This window comes from Arvicanthis niloticus, chromosome 17 (assembly GCF_011762505.2).
Source record: "Arvicanthis niloticus isolate mArvNil1 chromosome 17, mArvNil1.pat.X, whole genome shotgun sequence".
Classification (NCBI taxonomy): Eukaryota; Metazoa; Chordata; class Mammalia; order Rodentia; family Muridae; genus Arvicanthis; species Arvicanthis niloticus.
The window spans coordinates 48,018,747-48,037,379 of NC_047674.1; positions in this window are offsets into that span (position 1 = coordinate 48,018,747).

Here is an 18,633-nt window from a genome sequence, read left to right on the forward strand (position 1 = left end):
ACATATGCTCCACTATGTTCATAGCAGCCTTATTTATAATAGCCAGAATCTGGAAAGAACCAAGATGTCCCTCAACAGAGGAATGGATACAAAAAATGTGGTACATTTACACAATGGAATATTACTCAGCTATTGAAAATAATGAATTCGAGAAATTTTTAGGTAAATGGATGGATCTAGAAATTATCATCCTGAGTGAGTTAACCCAATCACAAAAGAACACACATGGTATTTACTCACTGTTAAGCAGATGTTAGCCCAACAGCTTGGAATAGGAAGACTCAACCCACAGACCACATGAAGCTCATGAAGAAGGAAGACCAAGAGGGGATGCCTCAGTTCTACTTAGAAAAAGTAACAAGCATACTCAAGGGAGCAAATATAGAAAAAAAAAACATGGGACAGAAACTGAAGGAGGGGCCATCAGGAGACCATTCCACCTGGGTATTCATCCCATGTACAGTCACCTAAGGTAGACACTGATGTGGATGCCTGGAAGTGCACGCTGTCAAGAATATAATATAGCTGTCTCCTTAGAGGTCTGCCAAAGACTAACACACTCAGAGGACGATGCTCACAGTTTACCACTGATATGATCAGGGGTTTCCCAATAGAGAACTTAGAGAGAGGACTGAAGGAGCAGAAAGGGTTTGCGACCCCAGGAGGAAAGCAAAAATACCAAACAACCAGAGTCCCCCAGGTTCTAAACCACCAGCCTGGGAGCACATAGGGATGGACCCATGACTCCAGCAGTATATGTAGGTGAGGATGGCCATGTTGGGCATAGGTGGGAGAAGAGTTTCTTGATCCCATAAAAAATGAACACAGAGTAGGGGGGAATCTGAGGGTGGGAGGGGGTAGTAAGGGAGGTAGGTGTGGGCACTGCCTCATAGAAGCATGAGGAGGAGCATTGGGAAAGGAGATTTTTGGTTGGTGGGAGGAAGTGGGTAAGGGGATAAAATCTGAAAGGTAAATATAATACCCAATTTTTAAAAAAGAGATGAAAAAAAGGGAAAAAAGAGAAAAAAAGAAAGAAAAAATAGGAGATTTAATAAGGTAAAGGGAAGGATTTAGAAATTTAGGAGGCAATTTATGTTAATGGAAACAGCATCATAGAAACATGAAAATCACACCCTCATAGAAGCACAAAGAGGGGGGATTGTATAAGGGGTTCCTGGGTGTTGGGGGAATGGGATAAGGGAATAAAATTTGAAATGTAAATATTATAACCAAATTAAAAAAGGGAAAAGAAAGAAAAGTTGCTAGAACCAACATCTTTAAAAAATGTCAACCCATTAGAAAAAAAAATTTTTTTTCTTGATACTAAAACTTGTTCTGAGAGTATTATATTGCAGAAGACACAGCCCTGGTGTATCTACTCATCAAGCATACTGAGCAGACCTGGCCAAACATCCAATGTCCTGGAATTCCATCTGGATGCAGTGAAGACACAGTACCAGAGGCTTATCAATTTACTCTTCCCCCAACCCCTCTTCTAATATCTAAATGCCCTTAATCAGCTTGAGGAAGTTAATGAAGAGTCAGTGCCCCTATTCCCTGGGCTTGGGGACTAAGGTGGTTAATATTGGGCTGTCTTTCCAAGGAAAAGTAGTGGTTTTGTTGGAACAGGGAGGATTAGCTAGGACTTAGTGCATAGCCATAACCTATTGGTAGAAAGCTGTATATTTAATATCAAGATGAAGTTATAATTTCTTAAATGGTACAAAATGTACTTTGATTTCAAATTTAAGGTTTTCATTGGTACGAGCTTCTTATTGATATAAAAGTGAGATGAATATTGATACTCTCATGGGCATTGTGCCTGTATAACACATTTAGGAATACAAGGCTTAGACCCAGTCCTTCTTTAACTTTTTAAACTGATTTGGGATGGATAGCCTCTGAGTTAAGGGACTATAGAAAATTCAGGGCTTTTAGTTTATTATTAGAGTGTTTTCCATATTTTATTTAGAAACAGCTGAGAGGAGTTAACAGACAAGAGTCCAGGTTACCTTACATGGATAGTTGGTTTTCAAAACGTCAGAAGTCCATAGAATTGACGTTACAAATATTTCTATATTAATGTTCATTTTTATTAGAGACCTGTCTGCTCCTGACAGCTTCCTGTTGTGGATTCTAAAAAGAAGTTGAGCATCCTTGGAGTTACTCAAGTTGTGCTGTGACAGCCATTAGGAAAGAATTGCCTCTTTCCTTCTACAGACAAATTATTGTCCAGAAAAGGACACACTTGCAGAATTGTCGACTGATTATATCTGCCTAGACAGAGTAATCATCCCTTAATAGTTCTGCATCACTAAGGTCTGTCAGATGATCCTGGGCCAGAAGGCTGAAGATTAGATTCTCCAACATTTGGTAGTATAGGGACTGTCCAGGTGTTCAGCGGTCTCTATAAATTGGCTTATTTTTAGTAGCTATGCTTAGTGCTTCCCATAATTTCAGTTAACTCAGTCATTCTGGATTTCTGAAGGGGTTGAGGACCTATAGTCTCATAGCCAATCCTGGCTATTTACTTTGAGAGAAAAGATCTGAGTGGATGGTTTTCAGCTGACATCCATTCTAAAGCCAAGAAAAAAGTCAGGTTCAAAATTAAGTGTTTTAGTTAGGAGAGATGACAGAGGTTCTGGTTAGTCAACAAAATGATGGACTGGGTATTAGGACTATCTTGTACCCCACTGGTACAATTAGGAATAATTATGCTCTAATTGTATTTTGAGAGAAAAGTTTTATTTTAACAGGAAGGGTGATATGTAGGAGGATATAAGTGGGAAGGAGTACTTAGAGGAGGAGATGGAGTAAGGAGAGGAGAAGATGAAGGAAAGGAGAAGCTAGGTGATGAGAGAGAGAAAGAGAGAGAAAGGGGGGGCACGGAGGCAGATGTTCACATGTCTCCACCAGTCAAAGATACTTTATATATCTTGGTTGGTTATTGGGTTACACTTCTGATTGAGCATTACCAAACTTATAAAGCCTTTAATTAACATTTAATTAAAAAAAGAAATTAGGAAAATGACACCCTTCACAATAGCCACAAGCAACACCAAATATCTTAGGGTAACTCTAATAAAACAAGAGAAAGACTTAAAGTTGCTGAAGAAAGAAATGGAAGATCTCAGAAAATGGAGAGAACTTTCATGCTCCTGGATTTTCAAAATTAATATAGTAAAAATGGCTATCATACCAAAGGCAATCTATAGATTCAATGCAATACCCTTCAAAATCCCAACACAATTTATCAAGACATAGAAAGTGCAATTCTCAAATTCATCTGGAAAGACTAAAAACCCAGAATAGCAAAAACAGTTCTTAACCATAAAAGAATGACTAGGAGAATCACCATTCCCTACTTAAAGCTTTACTACAGAGCAATAGTGATTAAAAAAAATGCATGGTATTGGTACAGAGACAGACACACTGATCAATAGAATATAATTGAAGATCCAGAAATAAAACCACACACTTATGGACACTTGATCTTTGACAACGTCACCAAAAATATACAACAAAAAAAAGAAAGTATCTTAAATAAATGGTGCTGGTCTAACTTGGGGTCTGTATGTAGAAAAATGAAAACAGACCTGTATTTGTCACCTTGCACAAAGCTCAAGTCCAAGTAGATTAAGGACCTCAACACAAAACCAGATACACTGAATCTAATAGATGAGAAAGTGGAAAAGAGCCTTGAATATGTTGGCACATATTCAAGAAATTCAATTCAAGAGAAATTTCCTAAACAGAACTCAAATGGCTCAAGCTCTAAGACAAGAATTGATGAATGGGACCTCATGAAACTGGAAAGCTTCTGTAAGGCAAAATACATAGTCAAAAGACAAATTGACAACCTACAGATTCAGAAAACATCCTCACTAACCCCACATGTAATAGAGGGCTAATATCCAAAATGTATAAAGAACTCAAGAAGCTAACCACAAAAAAAAAAAAAAAAAAAAAAAAAAACAACCCAATCAAAAAATGGGGTATAGAACTAAACTGAGAATCCACAACAGAGGGATCTCAAATGGCTAAAAAGCACCTAAAGAAATGTTCAATGACCTTAGTGAGGAGAGCAATGCAAATCAAAATGATATGTGATTCCATGTTACACCAGTCAGAATGGCTAAGATCAAAACCTCAGATGACAACACATGTTGACAAGGATGTGGAGAAAGAAATACTCCTGCATTGCTGGTGGGATTGAAAACTGCTAAAACTGTGGAAATCAATCTGGAAGTTCCTCAGGAAATTGAAGACCTGAAGACCCAACAACACTACAGTTGGAAATATAATGAAAAGATGCCCTACCATGCCATTGGGGCAGGTGATCCACTATGTTCATAGTGGCTTTATTTGTGATAGCCAAAACATGGAAACAACTCAGGTCCCATGACAGAAGAATGGGCGTATAAAATGTGGTTCAGTTGCACAATGGAATATTACTCAGCTATTCAGAACGAAGACATCCTGAGTTTCACAGGCAAATGGGTAGAACTAGAAAATATTATCCTGAGTAAGGTGACTCAGACCCCAAAGGACATGCATGGTATGTACTCACTAACAAGTGGATATTAGCCAAAAAGAAAAAAAAAGTATAAAATACCCAAGATATAGTCCATAGAACTCAAAAAAGTCAACAAGCTGAAGGGCCCAAGTGAGGACACCTCAGACCCACTTGGGAGGGAGAAGAAAGCAATCACAAGTGTGGAGGGAGGGAGGGACCTGAAAGAGAAAGTGGACAGGGGTGGTGAGGAGAGAGGAACCTAATCTGGTATTGAGTGAGGGAAAAAAACTGAAGCCTTGAGGGCCAGCACAAAAATTGGAATCAGGCAAACCAGGGAGGTAGTAGGTTTGAGGGAGCCTACAGAATATACCAGAGACCTGGGAGGTGAGAAATTCTCAGAACTCAAAGGGGAGGACCTTAGATGAAATGCCTGACAGTAGGGAATGGGAACTAGAAGAGCCAACCTCCAGCAGAAAAACTAGCACTAAATGAGAGAGAGGGTTGCGATCCCACAGTTAAATCTCTGACCCATAATTTTTTCTGTTTGAAAAAACTACAGGGATGTAAATGGAGTGGGGCCTGAGGAAAAAAAAAAAAGATCCAGGGACAGACCCAAAGTGGAATCCAGCTAAAGGTGAGGTCCCAAGGCCTAACACTATTACTGAGGTTATGGAGTGCTCACAGAAAGGGACTTATCACAACTGCACTCTGAAAGATCCAACAAGCAGCTGAAAGAGTCAGATGCAGATATTTCACCCAACCAATGGACAGAAGCTACTGATACCTGAGGTTGAATTAGGGAAAGGCTGAAAGAAGCTGAAAAGAGGTGACCTGGTAGGAGGACCAATAGTTTCAAATATTCTGGACCCCTGCAATCTAACAAATACTGGACCACCAAAAAGGCAGCAAGCACCTGCTGATACGAGGCCCCAAACACATATATAGCAGAGGACTGCTGAGTCTGTGTTCAATATGAGATGATTCACCTAACTCTCAAGAGACTGAAGGCCTCAGGGAGTTTAGAAGTCACGTGAGGTAGGGGTTCAGTGGTGGGGACACCCTCGTGGAGACAAGGTGTGGATTGAAGATATTGGATGTGGAACAGTTGGAGGGTAGACAGGGGCAGGGAATAAAATATGGAATGTAAAAAAGGAAAAAGTAAAAAAATAAAAAATAAAAACACTAAAAAATAAATTAATAAATAAAATAGAAAAAATGTAATGTCCCTCAAAAGAGGAATGGATATAGAAAATGTGGTACGTATACTCAATGGAATACTACTCATCTATTAAAAACAATCACTTCATGATAATCGCAGGCAAATCGATGGAACTTGAAAATGTCACCCTGTGTGAGATAATCCAGTCACAAAATAACACAAATGGTATGTATTCACGGATAAGTGAATATTAGCCCAAGGCTGGGAATACCCAAGATATAATTTACAGATCATATAAAGCTCAAGAAGAAGGAAGACCAAAGTGTGGGTGATTCAGTGCTTCTCAAAAAGGGGAACAAAATACTCACAGGGGGAAATATGGAGACAGTGTGAAGTAGAGACTAAAGGAAAGGCCATCCAGAGACTGTGCCACATGGGAATCCATTACATATATAGACACCAATCCCAAACACTATTGTAGATGCCAAGAAGTTTTTGCTGCTAGGAGCCTGATATAGCTGTTTCTGAAAGGCTCTGCCAGAGCCTGACAAATAAATACAGAGGCAGATACTCACAGCCAACCATTGGACTGAGCATGGGATCCCTGATGGAAGAATTGGAGAAGGGACTGAAGGAGCTTAGGTGGTTTGCAACCCCGTGGTGGGAGCAACCGGTCAACTGGCCAGATCTCCCAGAGCTCCTGAGGACTGGACCACCAACCAAATAGTACACATGGAGGAAACCATGTTTCTGACTGTGTATGTGGCAGAGGATTGCCTTGTTGGATATCAGTGGGAGGAGCTGCCCTTGGTCCTGTGGAGGTTTGATGGGTCAGAGATAATTTTTTATAGCCAGGATTACAGTAAGAAATAAAAAAAAAAAAAACCCTTTACAATTATATTTACAGGATGCAAAATGATGAGAAGAGTATGTGAGCTCAGTATTAATGCTAGACTTTCCAGGGTACACTGATCTCCTGTCACCCAAAGTTAGAGCCTTTAACTCATTGCAAGTGGAGGCTTCTCATTCAGTACTCTAAAGAGATTATTTGACAATTTGGAGAAAAATTTCCAAGGTTTTTCAACACCACACTTTTAGATATTAATACAAAAATATGTTAGTCTATTAGGAAAGAGTAAATTAAGCTGATAGAGTGATTGTTTCTAGTAATATAACTGAAAAACAGGTAGCACTGGTAGAATTTCATACATTGTTGTGTAGATATGTTCATGTGCATATTGAGTTTAGTAGTAAACAATATTGTAAATTGTCAGAACAGAATCTAAAGTTGAATATTTTTCAACAATTTGGTGACCAATGTATAATAGAATATTTAAATACATGTAAATAACATGGTATACTTAAATATTTTACCTGATACTTTAAAGTAAATCATCCAATTGACCAAGAACAAAGTCTAACCTTTATAGATCTGTCCTCATAGATCTTATCATATATCAATTGTCAAATATATGACAATTATATATGATATATATAATTTCTTTTCTCTTTTATGTACCTAAGAATATGGACCATCAGAGTGTTTGAAAAAATATGCCAGAAACAGTTACTAGTTATTTGTAGAAAAAGTGCACATAGTACACATCTGTAATAGTCATTGTATCATAGCAAAGCCAATATTGTCATCATCATTCTATTTTTATTAAACTCAAAATGAAATATAAAACAATTTCATTTAAAAACTCAAAAATAAATTTTGTAAGAGAAAAGGTAATAGTAATTTTCTGCTTTTATGACATCTTCCTTTGTAGATAAAATGTCTTCTTCTATTTTTATTGTTAATGACATTCAGCAAAACATATATTACAATTAATATTACAATAATTACTGAGAATATTATTTAAAATATTAATATCCACATTAAAAGAGTCCACACTGAATAAATATCTGTATCCTATGCAGCTTGTCATGGTTTATTAATCTCTTGAGATTGAGGCCAACTTAATATGCTATAGATGTTAGAGGGCAATTTTGACTGTTAGTCCTCACAATCAGCTTTATTTGAAATGAATTTTTTGTCAACTGATTGATTTTTCTACACTGCCTCATATTACACAGTAAGAATATTCCAACAGAATACATGTTTTATATCTGAACTCAAATCTTCATGCATGCAAATGATATTCAATCTCAATTCACTTAATATCCAATTGAAGATCTGGCAAGTAGAGTATTTTGGTATTGTATCTACGCTTTCATGTGTCCAGTTGCCACAGGTCACTTGTTGTTATTATACTAGGCAGTGGTGAAGAATGCAAACTTACTATCTTATCACTATAGCTTTGTGAAATGTGACAAGACTACTTCAGAATGCTGTCCCCTAGTAGACACTTTATGTTTTACTATGTTCAAGTGTTTAAAGTCTCATAAAGTTGTTAGGTAGATCAAAGATGTTATCCATTTTTAACTTACCCTGCCTTCAGTGAGCATTGATGGTAGCAGCAGAGTTATGAGAAACAAAACCACTGGGAAAGAAGTCACTGGTTAAAACTAATCAAAGAAAAGGTCTTAGTTATAGTTTTGCAAGCAGTGTATGGAACACAAAGCATAACCACAATATTGTCAGAAGTTATGCACACAAATGCAAATATATACATTTTCTTTAACAATATATAACAAGGGAAGAGACACTATGTGGGGGTCACTGTAGTTTCATTGTGCCAAATTTGCCTCTAATAGAGATGATTCCTAATCTTAAGGACTTTATTGAACTTCCAGCTGTGTAGTTACAAATGGAGAAAATTTCTTAGTTTTAATTTATACATGTCTGTCCTCCAAGGGAAAAATTTCAAAGAAAAAAATTACAAATATTTGTCAATTTTGTTTTTAAAATGTACCATTATTTATTTTGCCCTTTTTTCTTTATAGCTTTCATCAATATTGGACATAAATCAAGGCACTAGAGTTCTGATTATGTAGACAGAAATATACAAACACCTGACAAAGACTTTTGAGAAGAATACTTGTAAGTTATGTCATTTTTCCCCTAATAATTAAATCAATTTTCACTTTGCTCCTACAACAAAAAATATAAACTCAATCATACACACACACATATGATTGTGTTTGTATTCACTCAATCCATGCTTTTGAAGACCCCCAAACTCAGGAGACCCTTCCTCAAGTCTCAGGAAATCACGACCACCCAAAGATCACAAGAAACCATACCTGGATGCAATCAGCAGAGGTTTATTAGGGAAGAGAGCTGGCAGCCAGCAGTTTCACTACATACTTGCGCAGGAGTAGAGTTCGACCCTGCCAGCCAGTCTGAGGAAGGTTTTAAAGGAAAGAACCACAAACCAGGGTAGTGGGAAGGGGGTTAGGGGTTGTCAAGGATATAAAACATAAAATAGTGGTACATTTCAGAGGTACTCACCCTAAATGATTAGAGTTATGTGAAAATCACTCTGCACACTCATTCTCAAAAATGTAGTCTTACCATGTCACTGTCCCCTACACTGTCATTACAAAATATTTCTCACTTCCTCCAGTCACAGCCTCACCTAGATGGCTTGTATTTTTTTATGGTCAGGAATGTGTCTTCCTGCTTTGGGCTTTTCCCAACCAAACCCACAGGTGGGCCTACTGCCTGAGGCTTGAGGAATGTAGTCCAGCAAGTTTCCTCTGATTCAGGGATAATGTCCTTCACCTGGAATGTGCCCGGGGTAGTGAAGGTCTGAAATCTTATTTTCAGTTCCGAGTTCTGGAACCGGCACTTTTCCTGCTCAGGTCTAAGGCAAAAACAGTCTGCACATATTTCATAAAATGGTCTTTATAATTTTTCACTCTATACTTTCAGAGACAAGTGGGTTCAAATTATTAAATTATTATAATTAAATTATTAATAATCATTATTATTAATTAAATTATTAATTGTTAAGATTCAAACACATTATGTTCACAGAATGTAGTTTTCACACTCAGCAGTTGACAAATTCCATATCACTTAGATGCTGCTAAAGGCCACTGAGTGAGAAAGCATTAGCCTTTGTCTTGGAACTCATGTAAATAGCTTACCTTGTAAATTGCACTGGTCGTACCATATTTTGTATGGTGTGTGTACATACTGCTCCTTCAATCTCCTTTTTATAACATATGTGATTTGCTTCAGATTTCTGTCTGGCTGAAATACAATGCAGTCATTACCAGCAAATATCAAGTACATTTTACATTTTTTATTCTATTTAATCCTTTCTTCTCTTCCAACGATTCCATATGCTTCATAATGCTCTGTGTGCAACAGAGGCCTGTATTTTCATTGGCCTTTATGGCTAAACTTTGAGTTAGAACCTCTCCATGCATTTGTAATGTATTTTTCTTGCTCTTACTTCATTCATACAAGTAACTATAAATAACAAATACAAAATATAAATACAAAACATATATAAAATATATATACAAAAAATATAAATACAAAAAACTCTGGATCACACTGAATCATCATATACTCATTGCTTATAATTTAAAGTAATGACTTTTATTCTTCTACTTGGTGGACCAGTAAATAATGTATTAAAACTAAGTCCTGTGCTTCTTATGATATGTTATGCCAAATGAGGCCTCACTACCTGTCAAGAGAAGCAAGTACATAAAATTTGAGTTTTCTAGCCATCAGTATGGTGTGTAGATTTATATTGTTTCCCACTTGATGATAGTAATTTGTGAAGAATGCTAGGCAAGCTCATAAGTTCCCTGTATATTTCAAAGACTTGTGTGTTACTACTAGACACTGTATTTTTTTTAGCATTGTCACTACTGTCATCTTGGAAATTATTTTCATGCTCCACAGTCTTAATTGTAATTGCTTGTTTTATAGGCTTTCAGATAAGTAAGCTCCTGTGTTTCTGGTGTTTGCTGAGTCTCTTATTTTTATTGTGTAGAGGCCATTCTTTAGAGGCTGGAGGCCAGATGTTTTTGTGCTGCATTGGTTATACTTCCAAGCAATGTTTATTGTTTGAGGAGTTTCTCGTGGGTTCTGCTTTTTGAGCACCAGTATCTTTAAGACAATGACTTTGGACAGCAGACTAAAGTAACTTTTTTTTTTTTTTTTTGGTTTTTTGAGGTAGGTTTTGTGTGGTGTGTGTGTGTGTGTGTGTGTGTGTGTGTGTGTGTGTGTAGCCCCTGGTTGTCTTGGAACTCACTCTGTAGACCAGGTTGGTCTTAAACTCAGAAATCCACCTGCCTCTGCCTCCCAAGTGCTGGGATTAAAGGCATCCACCACTGCTGCCTGGCTTTTTTTTTTTTGGAGGGGGGGGGGCGGGGAAGTGTTGACTTGAGTAACTTCTTAGCTCATGATTTTTGGTTCAACTCATCTACTATTTTATCTTTGCTCCTAGAGATTTGTCATTGTTTCTTTTCAACCAGGATATATGAATAGGAGACTCGTGATCATTTTCACTAAGTATCTAGGAGTTTAGTTAATAAGTTTCTATGCCCTTTATAACTGTATTTATAAATGTTTCTATATTTTATTGACACTTTTATATAAGTTTATACAATAAGTTTCAGGCTGGTGTATATGTAGTAGATGGCTGGCCTCCACTGTTTTTTATACCATGAAGTATTAGTTAAAAGACAGAATTATTTATCCTTGACAATACTAAAGATTCTTGATATTTTCCTGAGAATCTCTGTTCCATGCAGAACCCTCATATGTCAGTACTATTTTGAGGAAAATTACACAATTTGGGAATAGCATGTTTTAGCTTGTAATTAGTCTCATACTAATTTCCTGGGCCCCTAGCAATATGTAGGTCAGGGTAAAGACTTGTGCTTAAGAGGAGAAGAGAAAGATAAAGGAGATAAAAGTGGAAAACCAACCAATAAGCAAACTATAACACAGGTAAGTGGGCGCATACTAGTGCTGGCAGAAAGAAATAAAAAGGAGACTAAAGTACAGGGAAGAAATACATAAAAGTTTACTGAAACAGAATCAAGGTATCATATTTTATATTTACTAAAATTATGAACATAATCATATAAGTATAGTATGTATATCCATGTTATGCATGTATATTTTCCTGTGTGTGTGTGTGTTAAATGTACTTACATGACATGGTCTAACAACCCTCAAAACAAAACACAGATTAATAAATATCTTAGTAGCAGACATCCAAGTCATTGTTAATAATAGTTAATCAAGTTAGACCTAATAAAGCCTCAGAAAATATAGACTACATCTGTCCTTCTAGTTTTTCCTTCTGAGCTTAAAGATCAAATAGTTTCATTTTAAACACTTCATATATAGGACTCAGATAATACTATTTGCACTAAAACATAAAAGTTTCCTTCCTACAAGGTAGCTATCACAGTACCAAAAATACTTTAAAAAATTCTAAGGGAGCTTATACACTCAATAAGCTTACCCAGCTACAACAGCATCTATATAGTAAAAAATTTATCATCAGCACTAAATATTTATAAATATAAAATTATTGGCACAAAAATTCTGTGGAGGCCAACAGTTGCCTATTTGAACTTAAGCCCTCTCAACAGTAGAGAAATTAAGCCTGGAAATAGAAATCTGAAATCATCCCGGTACTTGTGCGATTTTGGTCTTAAAAAATAATCTACTACCTGTTCTTTGTTAGACTAGTACCACTCCTTTTTTGAGTTCTAAGTCTTTTTTTACAGCCACAGATATGTACAAGTATCACCACTTATCAGAAAAGATTCAGTTTGCAGCAACTGGGACCATCATAGCACCACAACTGGGTTACATACAGGGAACAAGATATTTAGGGGATATTAGGTGCATTCGATAGATCTTCTATTTAGATTTTGAACATAATCTCAGGCAACATCATGCCATAGAGGGACAGAAAAATTTAAAAAGCAAAAATGCAAGGAATGCTGTTGTTACATAAATTATAGGTTAGGATGTTCTGATTTCTTTTGGATGTAAGTGTACAACAGAATTTTTCATAAAGAAAGTAAATCCTAAATTTATTTTTATGTTTTATTCATTTGACAACATGGGATAATAGCATATATCTTACTATAACCTCTGATGCCAATGTGTAGTTAATACAGAATGGCTTTGGAGAAACTTGGAAGACTGAGTGAGGGATTAACTGGTATAAACAGGAAGATGCCAAACCCACTGACAACATAGGTATTTCAAATCACAAATTGTTCTGTCCTTTAAGAAGAAGATTATTTCATATGGCTTGTTACAGAGAACAGTGCAGTTGTATAAACAAAGAAGAAGACAATGAGTTTCTTACATCACAGTTCCTTAGATAAGAATTTGATTTACTTTACCAAAGTTGTCACTACTACAATGCCTCCACCAATGAAATTTTTGATCAGAGATTAAAATAAACAAGTAAAATACATTTCATAGTGATCTACAATGTGCCATCTTCTCTGATTCTTAAATTCAATATAAGTTTTGAGGAAAATTAAGGTATTGGAATCGAAATTTAATTTGTAGAAAATTAGTCAAATACACTGTTTCTCAATTTGTACTTCTAAATTTTAGTTTCTTTACAAAGAATGCACAAGCTAATGATATGAGAGTCACATTTTCCATTATATTAATCTCATTGAAAGCTTAAAAATATTTTATTCACCATTACTTCATAATCTTTTATTCAGCATTTTCTTTTGTTTTCCTTACCTTTTCACCTACTATAAAATAATTAAACATGTAGAGCAGTTCTTTGAATAAAAACATTTAACAGGACTAATACCTCTATTTGGTAAAATGACTTTATGAAGTCACATTCAGGAGATTTGTTAAGCATACTTCTGTGTGTGTCTATTTTAGAATTTCTGCGAAGTATTTGCTTCTGCAGTATTAGTAAAGATGAAGACCTCTTTTATCTGTATATTGTACAAAAAAAAAAACAAAAAACAAAAAAAACAGGTGGATTCATCATTGTCTGCCTACACTACCAGAACTTACTGTTTACCTATAAGTCCTCAAGGCAATTTGCTTTATAGACAAAAATCTCAAACAGTCACAATTTGAACCATATGTAATATAACAATTATGGGTTCTGTTACAGAAATAAAACTCCATGACACTTAAAAGCAAGTCATGCATTAGGGAATATTTCGATTAGACTGTCATTCTCTGTATATCATCAAAGGGAGTCAGGGCTGGATCTCAAACAGGGATGGATTCTGGAGGCAGGATCTGATGCAGAAGCAAGGGGGAATGATGTTTAGTAGTGTGCTTCTTCTGGACTGTGCAATCTGATTTTCTATAGACCCAGAATAAGCTGCCTTAGGACTAAACAACCCACAATGGAATGACAATCTTCCATGAACCAATAATCAGGAAATTATTTACAAAGGATTTTTTGGAGGCATTTTCTGAAGTAAAGTTCCTCCCTCTCAGAAATCCATAGTTCATGTGCCAGGTTGACATGAGATTAGCCAATACAACTTGCTCCTTGTCCACTTGACACACACACACACACAGAGACACACAGACACACAGACACACACACACACAAAGACACTTTGTATTTAAGCTACACTGTTCATATAATATTCACATGCAAAACTAAAAAAATCACATTAAAAATATAAAACTTTAAAAGTATGCCTCACCTTTTTTTTTACCAGTTCAAACAGATTAAAATTATGGTCTCACGCTGAGGGAAATGTCAGTCAATGACCAGCCCAACTTGTGACACATCCCATAGGAAAGCACCAGTTCCTGACACTATTAATAATACTTTTTGCCCTCTGGGTATATTAAGAGTCTTACAACCCAACATTGCCCAGCATCAGATGGTTTTACACAGAATTTTACTCCATCTTCAAAGAACAGCTAATACCAATACTTCTCAAACTTTCCAGAAAATTGAAGCAGAAATAGAATTGTTAAACTCAGTCAATGATTCCACAGTCAACCTGATACCTAATCCACATAAGGATTTAACAATGATAAAGAACATTAGAACAGTTTTCCTTATCAACATTGGCGTAAAAATACTCAAAAAAATACAAACCAAAAACATATTAAAAACATCATCCACCATGATCAAGTAGGCTGCATCCCATAGATGCAGGGATGTTTTGATATAATAATATCTATCATTATAATCCACCATATAAACAAACTAAAAGGAGAAAAATCATACGATCATCTTATTACATGTTGAAAATGCCTTTGACCAAAATCCAACAGCCCTTCATGATAAAAGTCTTTTAGAGATTTAGGATAAAATGTGCATACCTAAATATAGTCAACAAAATATATAGCAAGCCAATAGCTAAAATAAAGTGGAGAAAAACTTACAGTAATCTTACTAAAATCTGAGATAATACAATGCTGCCTACTCTCTACCTATTTGTTCAATATCAAATGTGTAGTTCTAACTAGAGCAATAAGACAACTGAGAGACATGAAGGGAATAGAAGTTGGAAAGGAAGAGGTCAGGACATCAGTATTTGCAGATAGTAAAATAGTATACATAAGTGATCCCAAATATTCTACTGGAGAAAACCTACAGCTGATAAACACCTTAAGCAAGGTGGCTGAATACAAAATTAACTGGAAACATCAGTAGCCTTCATTTATACCAATGATAAATGATGTGAGGAAGAAATTAGATATACAAGACCTTTCACAATAGTCACAAGGAATATAAAGTATCTTGGTATAATTCTAACCACAAGTGAAAGACTTGTATGACAAGAACTTCAAGTCTGTGAAGGAAGAAATCAAGGAAGATATCAGAAGATGTAAAGATGTCCCATGCTCATTGATCAGTAGGATTGGATACAATGCTAATCAAAATTACAACACAGTCCTTTACAATTTACGGACCTTGAAAACACAAATCTCAACATTATGGGGGAAATTAAAATAAAAAACCCAGGATACTTAAAACAGCACTGTACAATGAAATGACTTCTGGAGGAATCAACATCCCTGACCTCAAGTTGTATTTCAGAGTAATAGTAATAAAATCTACATAGTCTTGGTACAGAAACAGACTGATTGATCATTTAATAGGACCTGTTAATATGGATGTTAATATTTCATATCTTTGATTTGTACATTTAGAGTTTAGATGATTATTTGGTGGGAGGTCTTTCTTTTTCTCCCCCTTCTATTTGGTATAAACTGTACATTGCTAAGCATCTCTTAATTTAGGTTAGGTTCATTGTATCTTATGACAGTTTAAAATACTGTCTGCATTGGAGCTGAGATTCTTCTATTCATACTATTCCTTTTTTCTATTCCCTGTGTCCCATATTTCCTGAATGTTTTGTTTCAGAAACATTTTGCATTTAACATTTTCTTTGACAAATTCATTGAGTTCTTCTACTGTGTTTTCTAAGCTTAAGATTCTTTCTTCCATGTTGTATAATCTGTTGTGGAAGCTTGCATAGGTAGTTTCTGTTCTATTACACAGGTTTTCCCTGTGTTGAACTTTCTCAGTTTGTGTTCTTTCTTTCTTGCTTGCTTGCTTGCTTGCTTGCTTGCTTGCTTGCTTTATTGTTTTCTTTCTTTTTTTCTTCACGTAGTGGTTTGAAAATGCTTAGCCCATGGGGATTTGTACTATTAGGGGGTATTGTCTTTTGGATGAAGTTTTTCACTATGCTCAATCTCTGCCCAGTACAGACAAGCTGCTCCTCTTAGCAGTCTGCAGAATGTAGTCTTCTCTTGGCTGCCTTTAGACCAATATGTATAAATCTCATTTTATCCATCACTCTGTCAGCCTGCAAACTGCCATGCTTCTGGTCACAATGACTATGGACTAAACTTCTGACACTCTAAGACAGTTCTACCTAATGTGTTACTCTATTGAGGTTGCCATCATAATGTATCTCTTCCCAGCAATGAAATCTTAAGTAGGACACTTCTACTTTCATTTTCCTGCCTTGACATATTTTATTTACTATCACCTCTTTGATTGTATTTTTCTTTATTTCTAAGGGGATTTTTCATTTCCTCTTTAAGAGCCTCTATCATCTTCCTTTTTCTTTTTTTTTTTTTTTCTTTTTTTTGTTTGTTTGTTTTGTTTTGTTTTTGTTTTTTTCGAGACAGGGTTTCTCTGTTTAGCCCTGGCTGTCCTTGAACTCACTCTGTAAACCAGGCTGGCCTCGAACTCTGAAATCCACCCGCCTCTGACTCCCAAGTTCTGGGATTAAAGGTGTGCACCACCAGTGTCTGGCCTCTATCATCGTTTTAAGAGTTGGATTAAAAGTGCTTTTCTTGTGCTTCATCTATGTTAGAATATACAGATCTTGCTCTTATAGAATAGTTGGGCTCTGGGGATGCCATATTTCCCTGGCTGTTGCAGATTGTGTTCTTATACTGGCCTTTAGCCATTTGGGTTAACAGTTATTATGAGTTTAGATAGTGTATGAGTTTATTTTCTTGGTGGTGTGTTTAGATGTCCCACTCTTCATTCTTGATTTCTCTTGCCCCTGTCTTTTGTCCTTAGTTGCTTGGGATTCTCATTCATGCCTTTTTACTTCCAATATTGTGTATTGCCTGTGGTTTTTGTATCCTGTTTGGCCTCTGAGATTTTTGGTGTTAATCTTGTCTCTGATCCCAAGTACCAGTCTTCCTTGGTGTCCCTCATGCAGCTGTACCTTAAGGAAAGCAGCAGGAGTTTTAGACTGGAAAATTGAGCTCATTGGATAGAGCTCAGCTTAAGGCTCTTACATGTGTTATTAGGGGACTTGTTATGCAAGGGCTTATGGCATGTTCTTACTTGCTTGCTTCTGGTGCTGGCAGGCATTCAGGAAAACAAGAAGTTATTGACTAGAAAATGGAATACAGGAGAGAGGTTCAAAAACTGGTATATTTTAAAATGCACTGTTAGAGATATCTATGATTACTATAATTAAATATGACTAACTGTACAAATAAATATGTGTATGTGTGATATTCATTCTAGTCTATTTGTTAATATATTTTTAAGGGTAGATCACACCCTGAAACCATTGGCATGGCTTTTAGTATTGTACATAGACAGAGATACATGTTTCTTTAAATATGGCACAAACAACAAACCAATGAACCAATTCTACCTAAGTCTAACCTGGTGAAACACTAATTTTATTACTGGCTCTTACAGAAATGTGGTGGAAGTAATTCATGGAAGAGAACAGTGGCTCTGGCAGCTGCAACACCAAAGGCTCATCTCAGCATGGATTCTCGCTCTCAAACATCTTCTAGGAAGTTCTTGCATGCATTGGTCTTCCTGTGCTAATGGCAAGCACTTTCTGCAACCATGCTTCATTTTCATAGCAAGTAGAAATTGTATCTTTCTAGGTCCTTGAAACCTGTGTCAGTTTCACTAACTTCTTGAGTCTATTGAGCTTCCTTTTTGCAACAGGGGCAAATCTTTCAATTTTAAAGAAAGAACTACAGGATAACAACTTATAAAATTCTTCCTCAGTAAATACAATAAACATACTTAAAAATACTTGAGCACACAAATATTTTTAATTTAAAAATTAAAATGTATTAAATATCAGTTGCAATCTCACTAGGTGGCCATGCTGCCATACTTATTATCTCATCATTCAAAGGGTAAGAAAGTTAAATGCAAAAAATTCTGGGCAATACAACTGCGTAATCAGAGAGCTCTAATTTTAATGAGACAGCGGATCTAAATAAATAAGATGGGGAGTGTCTCCTGCCCCCAGAGAAGATCAGAAAATCACAACTTCATTAAAATAAATGCCACATGCTCTTGGTCCTATGAAGGCTTGATGCCCCATTGTAGGGAAATTCGAGGGCAGGAAAGCAGGAGTGAGTGAGTGGTGAGGCAACATCCTAATAGAAGCATGAGGAGGATCAATGGGATAGGGAGTTTCAGTGGGGAGAAACTAGAAGAAGGGACAACATTTGAAATATAAAGAAAATATTCAGTTAAAAAATAAAAATAAATGGTGCCACAGATTAGCCTGCTGTTATTGAACTGGATGGTTTGTGAGCCAGAATTGTATTTAAGTA